This window comes from Rhinolophus sinicus, chromosome 1 (assembly GCF_057876585.1).
Source record: "Rhinolophus sinicus isolate RSI-liver-muscle chromosome 1, RSI-T2T, whole genome shotgun sequence".
Classification (NCBI taxonomy): Eukaryota; Metazoa; Chordata; class Mammalia; order Chiroptera; family Rhinolophidae; genus Rhinolophus; species Rhinolophus sinicus.
This window is the reverse complement of record NC_142501.1, coordinates 16,227,089-16,235,560: the sequence shown is the minus strand read 5'-3', so window position 1 is coordinate 16,235,560 and position 8,472 is coordinate 16,227,089.

The window sequence follows — 8,472 nt, the reverse complement described above, 5'->3', positions numbered from 1 at the left end:
CCTGAGAGGTGAAATAACTTGCCCAAGGTCACAGCGCAGGGGGGAAACCTGGATCTTTTCACTCTAAAATCAGTGCCAGTCCCTCCCATGTTCGCCAGTCAAGATCCTCCCATTGTCTCTCTCAGAGGGGTGGTGCTTACACTGGGCTAAGGCACCACCCCAGAATAAACCTTAGACCAGCTAGCCCCCAGCCTAACCCCTGCAGAAAGGGGACCAGGAATTACTGACTCACAGCCTCCGCCGATTGCTCATACGCAGTGTCTGGAAGCGCCCATCTCCCACTTCCTCTGAAATAGATAACGATAGCTATTTTAGCCTGAAATGCCACTGGCATAAACACACAAAGAGTAATAAATCTGGACTGAAAAAAAAAAAAAGAAAAAAAAAAGCCTTGTAAAAGAATAATCAGGGACTTGCATTGTAAAACTCCCAATCCCGATACTGCCAGCTGGGACCCTCACTCTAGGGACCCCCAGCCAAAGACAGGAGAAGAAGAGAGGACCAGGGACACATGCCACATATAGTGGGGGGCTCATTAGAAACTTCAGTGGCAGAAGCTGAACACACATTTAAGACCAGAAATGGCTAACTGGATATTTGAATTGTTGACAGCAGGGTACACAATCTGATTCCTCTCTGTGAACCCCAAATGTTCAGTGATGTCTAATATACCTACAACTATTAACCAACCCCTTTTAAGGACTTACTAATGCCAGGAACAGTTTTAGGGATTTCCACAAATTAACCGACTTAATCCCCACAACAACTCAATTATTACCCCAATTTTCCAGATGAGGAAACAGAGGCACAGAGAAGTTAGGTAGGTTGTCCAAGGTCCCAAAACTAGTAAGTGACAGGCCCTGAGCAGTCTGACTTCAGAGTCCACGTCATTAACCATCACCCCACACTGTCTCTCAAATGCTTGGCATGGTGGGGGTGCAGGGTGGTTTGCATTGAGATCAGTGAATGAGCTAAAAGTCAAGTCTGGGTTTATGTAGCACAGAGAGCTTAGCCTCAAGGCAAAAATGGTCTTGAGAATGTCAAGAATACTCAGAAGTCTGGAGCAGAGAGCTGGGCTGCTCAGAAACGGAATGAGGTTTCAACGCTATCTTATCTGGATCTCAAGGGTTCCGGAGACACAGCTGCTGTCTGGGTTATGTGTCTGAAGGACTTTACCACTTCCTCGCCCCCAGATCTTTCTAGGGGGGTCAAGAAGACCTAATGTGTGCGGGGCCTGGCATCCTCCGGTCCCTGGCAGCTGGGCTCCTCCCTTCCAGGTCCCCTTCAGGTCCCAGTTCTAATGCACCCCTGTCCTTGCCTAGTTGTGCTGGGATTCAAAGGATTCAGTCTCAGCTCTGCTCCACTGCCCCGAGGGCAAAATACATCTAGAACTTTTTATATAAATACGGAAGTCGGGTAAACTCAGCTATATTCTTGATTTGGGCCAATTGGAGAACATGGGGAATGCTCCCTGGCTAATGGGTGTCCTACGAGTTTCCCTGAAGTCCAGCCCAGTGCCATCCAATAGAACCTTCTGTGATAATGAAAGTTCTCCGCTGTCCACAAGCCACATGTGGTGACTGAGCAGTTGAAATGTAGCTGGTGCAACTAATGGAATGAATTCTTAATTTGTGTTGAATTTTAATTCAAATAGCTTCATATGGCAAGTGGCTACTGTATTGGACACCACAAGTCTAGACTTTGGAGCACATCCCCTGAGGAAGACCAGACCACACAGCAGCAAGAAGGGGAATTGCTGTCTCATACCAATTCAGCCTGTATTCATTTCCTATTGCTACTGTAACAAATTACCAAAACTTAGTGGCTCAAATCAACACACATTTATTATCTGGATGTCAGAAACCCAACACATTTTTATTTCACTGGGCTAAAATCATGGTGTCACAGGCCTGCATTACTTTCTAGACACTCTAGGGGAGAATCTTTCCTTGTCTCAAAGCCCCTTCCTCCACCTTCAAAGCCAGCAGTAGGACATCTTCAAATCTTTCTTTCCTCATCGCATCACCTTCCCTCTTATAAGGACCCTGTGGTACCAGATAACCCAGGATAAGCTTCCCTTCTCAATATCCTTAATGTAATCACACCCGCAAAGTCCCTTTTGTCATGTATGATAACATATTCAGAGACTATGGGGACCAGGATGTGGACATCTTTGGGGGTGGAGGTCATTTTTCTCCCTACGGCAAGCTCTGCACTGGGACAGGAAGAGATGGACTTCCAGATGTGCCTCTAAAGCCTGCCTCTGGGCCCTGATCCAACGCTGTTCACCCCATTGTGGGCTGGAGTTAGAGGAGAATGCAGGGCCGGTACCCTGCTCAACTTCAGGGGTACCATTTGCTCCCTTCATGCAAATAGGATGCATGGAGTACACAGCCTGAGTATTACAGTACACAACCTGAACAGCTGTAAGTGGGGACTCTGGGAGAAAGCTTCTATCCTGCAGACAAGCCATCAAGGGGAAAGAGAGCATAGGCGACCATCCATCCTCAGTTCCTTATCCATTTAGCCAATCAGATTAGGCCCTCGTCATCCCTTGGGGGAAGATTAGGTGAGCAAAAGGTAAGAAATGCTTTACCTTCAAATGCTTTTATCTCCTGGAAAGTGGGGCAAAAGTTCCTCATGGAAACATGAGGATAAAGGAAGAAGTTACTCCTAAAGGGTTATCTGGCTCAAAGCATCCAGCTACCAGTTGGCTGGAGTAAAGATTCCTCCCCACACCACAACACACCCCACACTCTGGACTGACACAGCTGGAAGACTGATAAGACCAAAAGTCCCTCACCAAGATCACCGCTTACAACTGGCCCACAAAAATGTCCTGTGGGGTTGGCCTTTCCCTACTGGGAAGAACTGAGAGAAATCAGCATGCTTTACAGCTCTCTCTGTCTTTGTCAAGTTACTCATACCCGCCCTTCCGGAAAGAAGAGGATTTGTAATTTTAGCCACAATTTTCCCCTCTACCAAGTACCCGTAACAGAATTTTTCTGGCTCTATCCTGACAGTCAGGAATCTCCAACTACAATTAGATTCCCCCAGCGAGTTCTGAGAATCCTCGGGTCGCTGTGAAAATTAGAAATAACATCTCTAAGATGTCTGAGACCTCCTAGCTGCTCACATAAATGATAGCTGCCCACAATGGCAAGTGTACGGAGGAATAAATTGCTATTTTATTTAACTGTTAAAGAGGGCCTACTCTATGCCAGCCACTGGGCTGATTGATGACTGTCATGAGTCATCTTGGTGATCATATCATGATCAAGACAGGGATTGCTGTTATTCCCACTGGACAAATGGCTGGGGTTGCCCGATGTAGCAAATAAAAACACAGGATGCTTATTTAAACGTGAATTTCAGACAAACAATGGATCATGTTTCAGTATAAACGTGTCCCATACAATATTTGAGACATATTCATGCTTCACAAAAAAATGAAGCACAATGAAGTTACTGTTTTACAGTGAAATGTGCATTAGGTACCTAACAGATGCCAGGCACGGCCTAGTAAACAAATGCAGTAAGACAGAATCCCAGCCCTTGAGGAATATTGTTCCCTTCATGGAGAGCATTATGGGTCAGGGTCAGTCTTTCTGGAGGAAATTTGGCAATGACGATGTAAGGCCTTAGAAATATTCTGCTTCTTTGACCTAGAAATTCTACTGCATGTGACTTTCTGACGTATTAGTTAATTTTCTAAGTCTTTAACATGTTTCATAATTTTTTGCACAGTAGGCCACAATTGTAAAACATCAACACTTTCATCGAGACAAAGAAAAAAAAGAAATTTTATGGACTCATGCCCTTATGGTGGTGATTGGGAACTATTATGAAATGAATTGTGTCCCCCCCCTCAGAAAAAAAAAATGTTGGAGGCCTAACACCCAGTATCTCAGAATGTGACATTATTTGGAGAGATAAACAAGTTAAAATGAGGTCATCAGGGTAGGCCCTAATTCAATATCACTGGTCTTTCTGAAACGGGGAAATTTGGACACAGAGACACACACAAAAGAGAGACGAGGTGAAGAGACACTGGGAGACGGTGCCCATCTAGAAGCCTGGGACACATCTTTTGTTCACAGCCCTCAGAAGGAACCAGCCCTGAAGACACCTCAATTTTGGACTTCTGGCCTACAGAACTTTGAGACAATAAACGTCTGTCCTTTAGGCACTCGGTTTGTGGTATCTTGTTACAGCAGCCCTAGCAAACTAATGTAGGGACATCTTAGCTCATTTTCAAATTTGGGAATGAAATTGATCATGAGTTTCTTTTTCTTTCTTTTTCAATTTGGCGCATGATTTGAAATCTGTCTACCACCCTGGGTTAAACAAATTGTAGTACAATAGAAAACTTTGCAGCTAAAGCTATAGAAAAATATTAGTATGGCAAGCTATTCCCATCTATTGCTAAATAAAAAAGTGTGGAGTCAAATGCCTAATTCAAATACTGTCTTCATTACTCACTGCTATGCCAGCTTATTTAACCTCTCTGTGACTTAGTTTCCTTGTGTCTAAATCGGACATGGTCATATTAATACCTACCCCACAGTGTTATTATGAGGATTAAGTAAGCTAGACTATACAAGACATTAGAATAGTACCTGCACGTAGAAAGTCCTTTATAACTATTAGCTATTATTACAGTTTGCAGTGTAGTTTGATTCCATGTTTGTAAAAATCATATGTATGTATATATACATAAAATTTATATGATTCATATATATATATATATAATTTATACACATATATAATTTATATCAATATATCAGGATCTATAAATATTTTAAAATCCTAAATAAATAACAGTGACTAGTTCTGGAGGGTGGAATTACAGGTGATTTCTATTTTCTTCTTTTTGTTCATATTTATTACTATTCTATAAGAGGCATGTGTTATATACATAACACATCTTCATAGATGTCTTTATTACTTTAAAAATATGTCTTTTGACATTCCTAAGATTACATTGCAACATAGTAACACACAAGGAGTTGACCAAAGGCCAGTTAACAGAAGGATATCTTCATCCCCTGTAACCTGGGCTGGGGTTTTTGATGTCAGGAAGAGACCTGCAAGTTTGTCATTGGCAGGTTCAGCTCTTCTTCCTGTTCTTGGTCAGGTTGCCATGGGGAGGGCAGGTGTGGATAAAAAAGGGAAGCACCCATTGATCACAGCCCGTGAACAGGGAAGATAGGTGATATGACTTTTGATGATTCCTCCCTCAGTATATGATGTGTGTCTACGCGAAGAAGGTCTCAGTTATTTACTCACTTGTGTTTATGCATCAAGAAACATTGATTAAGTACCTGCTACACACCAGGACCTGTGTTAAGGATAAAAATATAGTTCAGATGTCATCCCTGACCTCAGAAAGCTCCCAGACCAATGCTGAAGACAGGTGGCAGAGGCTACGCCATGAGCGGTGACAATACCTAGAGCTTAAGCAATGACCCGCGCAGGGACGCAAAGACCCTCAGGAAGGCCAACCAAGCCACAGAAGCTGTGCACAGAATCTCTTCTCAAAAACTCCTTCAGAGCCTTTTTGGTTGATTCTGAGATTTTGTACCTCATATCTAATCCCCAATCTGGGAGAAGAGTCAGACATTGTCCTTGACATTTTGTTCTTTGATATTTATACAACCAGCAGAAGAGATGAACTCAGACATCTGAGAACGAAAGCATTCCCGTCCCACAAAACACAAGTCTTCCACTTTTTTGATGCAGGTGTACCCCTGCCAGGTTAATAATAGCTAATAAAAAACATTTGTCAAGCTCTTTGCAAATCCGATAAAAGGCATTGTAACAGATCCTGTCCAGCGTTGAGAGATACCATAATGTCCAATAGCAAGCAATAATAACTGGATAGCATCCTATAAACTCACTCCAGAATCTCAGGCCTCAGCCAAGAACATTCCACTGCTTCACCTCATTGTCTCCCGCGGCCCTGCCTTCCTCCCAAAGGCTGAGCCATCAACTTCTGAAGCCTGTGCTGCCTATTAGCTTTAAGACGCCCACAAGACAGAGGGAGAGAGAGCCTCTGAAGCTGAGGCACGTCAGAAAAGAAAACCTTTCTGGAGCCTGGGAAGGAGGAGATTAACAAGTCCTCGTCACCACCACCATCACTGCCACCATCATCATTCTCTACCTCGGGAGATAATGTTGAGAACCAACTACGAGCTCAACCCTCCTGAGGCTACAACATAAGCAACACAGAAGAGGATTCTGCCCCCACGGAACTTTCATCCTCATGGAAGAGAAGCAACAAAAAAATGTTCAGAAAATTCCAGATGCTGATACATATTATAAAACAGAGAAGTTTGGGTGAGGGAAAGCTTAGAGAAGGAGAGGAGAGGAAGCACCCTTGGAGGGGAGAGCCTAGAGGTATAAAGAAGCCATGAGGCTGAAGATTCGTGAGGAGAGTTCTCCACACAGAGGGAGCACCACATGCCAAGGCTCTGAAGTGGGAACGGGTTGTCATGTTGGAGGGGCCGAAAGACCAGTGTGTTCGCACCGTGTGCAGTAAACCACAGAAAGAGGACAGGAGATGGGATGGGCGAGAGACGAGCGGCCAGATCACGTGGAGCTTATAGACCGACCGTGACAGGGACGATGGATTTAGCTCACTACTTTATGGAGCACCTGTTATGTTCCAGGCTTTTTACAGACACCACCTCTTTAGAGCCTCATCCTAATCACAAAAACATAGAGCAGCATAGAGAGGGTATGGGGTGTGTTTTGTATCCCACAGTAAATGGCAGACCTGGAATGTCAACCCACATTTGTCAGACCCCAAAGCCCGTGCAGCTAACCACCACACCACGCTTGGTAAAAGAAAAGGATTTTAGCGGTTACAGTGCCTCTGTGTGTTCACCTCTCCTCCTTCCTCCTCACAACGCCCCCGCAACTGCTTGTCCCTCCTCATTTCCCTCAAACATCTGTGGTATGTGAACAATGTGAGGGTCAGGGCCAGACAGCTGCCCTAGACCCTTACTGATCTCAGCGCCCAGGACTCTGCACCAACAAGCCATCCTGCATGTTGGGGTGTGAGCCCCTTCCTTCCCCTCCTGACGTGCCTTCCATGCGGAGATCCCTAGGGTAAGCTCTCAGCTTCTCTGTTCCCTCTCTCACCTCCCCCAGGGGAGAAGGGCTGACTTAAGCTGATTGGTAAGATTGAAAGGAAACCCTTATCCCTTCCCTCCCCTCCTCTCACCTCTCCTTTTCTTCCCTTCCTTTTGGGAACACGTTGCCCACCTGGAACACCCATTCTGCTCTCCTACCTCTTGGCAGGCTTGGGCCTCACTGGGGAAGGCGGGCCAGAGCTGCGTATGGCTGGTGGGTAAATCTATCTATTCCAGGGTTAGCGTTAGGATACCCACAAGTCTGCCATCTGATCCACAGCTAACTCACCTCCTGCTGCTTTTAGAGGAACAAATAGTGCGGGAACACTTTCTAGGGGAACAATTAATGTGTGAGGGTGTGGTGCCATTATTAGGCACCCACTGCATGCCACCATCATCAATGGGCCTCTGCTTAGGTTCCCTGAGCCATGTTTGCACGTTGGTAACAGTTGGGTGATTGTGAGAACCACCTGAACAAGATGGTGAATGGCAAGGTGGCCCATAACCCATAAAGCTCTATGAATAAGGGTGGAGGGAGGAGAACATGATTAATATAAAGATGCAGATGCCTGGGCATAAGAGTCGGACCTCAGAATCAGGAGTATCCAGAGAGTGTGATGAGAAGATGGCACAGAAAGTGGCGAGGGACAGCATGCTCTCAGCAGTGCATAGCAGAAGGAGCAGGGGCTTTGGAGTTAGAGACCTGGGCCAGACAATTGGCAGCTCCACTAACTAGCTGTGACTTAACCTCTTGGTCAGTTTCCTCATCTGTGAAATGCATGAGGCATCTGTTGTACCCGCCCTGTATCCATGGCCCCTTTCTGGTAACAACCTCCTGATTTCCCTTGTGGAACCACCAGTCCCCACTCTCAGGCCATGTCGTGGAGCTGACCTCACCCCCATGTCCAATGTGGGCATCTGACAGAGAGCTGTATGGCTCAAGCATGAGACTCCCACAGCCACAGCGGGTTGTTTAGAAATGAACAGGTGAATCTATTCACATTCTGAGACCTTTATGGAAACTCTCAACCAAAAATGTCTCCAGACCTTGACAAATGTTACCTGTTTGGGGGGGAGGAGGGGTAGAATCATCCCAGCTGTAAACTACTGATAGACCAAAGTCATGACTGTTCAATCCATTGAATAATCTTGGAAGTAAAATGTGAAACCCAAGGACCCCAACATTTTCAAGAAGAAATGCAAGTATGAAGTTTGGAGACAGCTTGGAAATGCAAATTACATGCTAGTGGTGAGAGCAGTCACATGGGTAAAAAATTAAACAAAGCTTAACACCAAGTACGCCAACACTGCTTACCAAATGCTGATGAGAATCTGT